At 56.2% G+C, this 1,178-nt stretch overlaps 1 long non-coding RNA gene across 1 annotated transcript in view; it reads left to right on the top strand.

Annotated features, from left to right (window-relative positions):
- Window positions 1-12: 12 nt before the first annotated feature.
- Window positions 13-1,178, top strand: part of LOC105310531 — a 3,054-nt gene continuing 1,888 nt past the window's right edge. Inside the window, exon 1 of the long non-coding RNA XR_897514.2 lies at window positions 13-196. This is a non-coding gene — a long non-coding RNA (uncharacterized LOC105310531). The remainder of the gene's footprint in view (window positions 197-1,178) is intronic.

The following is a 1,178-nucleotide window of genomic DNA, read 5'->3' as shown; positions in this document are numbered from 1 at the left end:
GGAGGTGGGGGTCCGGGGCGGGGCGCTGCGGGCGGGCGCCCGGTGACACCCGCCTGAACCAACTTGCGGTAGGCTCGGGCCCACGCCCTAAGGAGTTAAAGCTTTCTCATGTTACCCAGCGGCTTATAAGGAGGGGAGGCCAAGCCTCCGCCTTATTGGAAGCCTTTTGGGCGTTATTCTCTGCCCTTCTAACTTGGTGAGTTGGTTTTATTATTTTACATGTTTAAAAGTTTGATTGTGGGCTGTGGGTTTTTATTTTAATCTGTGTTAGCCTTTTTTGCCGGCTGGGTGGTGGGAGGCGGAGGACAGCACTGAACATGTTAACATTTTGGAGAGGTTATTCCGAAAAATGTGCTCTGACACTTGGGAATGCTCAGGGCCACCGGGATGACGCGCTCTTGCCCGTTTGGCAGCTGAGAGTTGAATGATCCTGACCCTGGTACAGTGGGGTCTGGAAAGTACCTTAAAGGCAGGCTTGGCTTTTCAGTGTTCCCCGCCCCGGGTGAGGGGCTCCGAACTGTGGGGCGAGTCGGGGGCACTGGGCTCAGCCCCGCCGTGGATTTGCCGCCTGCCGGGGATGCCTGCGCGTGTCAAGAGCCAAACGTCAGAGGTACCTTCCCCTGGCTCGCGCGCTCACGCAGGGCGGCCACTGAGGCAGCGCGAGGGAAAGTGGGGTTCCGTGTCTCCCCAACCCAACACACAAATGGGGCGCCAACGTGCACCCCCCCCCAACCCCCGCCCGGGGAAGGCAGGCATTTCTCGGCAGAGCGCGCAGGTCCTACACCTTGCCGGTCAGAGCTGTCAGTGGCTGAAGCCTGGTCCCGCTCAACTTCCAAGGTTCCCTGAGCTGCCAACCACTGAGAAGCGCCCCGGCTGCTGAGCAGTTCTGTAGCGAGGGAGGATGATTCTGTAGAGGAAGTGGGTTATTTACTTCTCGGTTTTTTTTTTCTTTTTTTAAAGCTATATCCCCACTCACCCCAGAAGACAGGTGAGAGTTTGTGCGGTGGCATATAAAATGTCACGAAACACGGGGACTGGGGACGTTAGTCTTAGAAAGAGCTCTCAGAGCCAACTGGGGAAGAGCGATTACAACTTGTCAGCCAGGAAGCTAGTTTTGTTTGCACTGTTAGACACTCTGTGTCAGCTCTTTCTCCAAAGATATGGTTTCTACCCTGCGA

The sequence above is a fragment of the Pteropus vampyrus genome, unplaced genomic scaffold (assembly GCF_000151845.1).
Source record: "Pteropus vampyrus isolate Shadow unplaced genomic scaffold, Pvam_2.0 Scaffold5426, whole genome shotgun sequence".
NCBI lineage: Eukaryota > Metazoa > Chordata > Mammalia > Chiroptera > Pteropodidae > Pteropus > Pteropus vampyrus.
The sequence above is the reverse complement of the archived record's forward strand: the minus strand, read 5'-3'. Positions and strand labels throughout refer to the sequence as shown.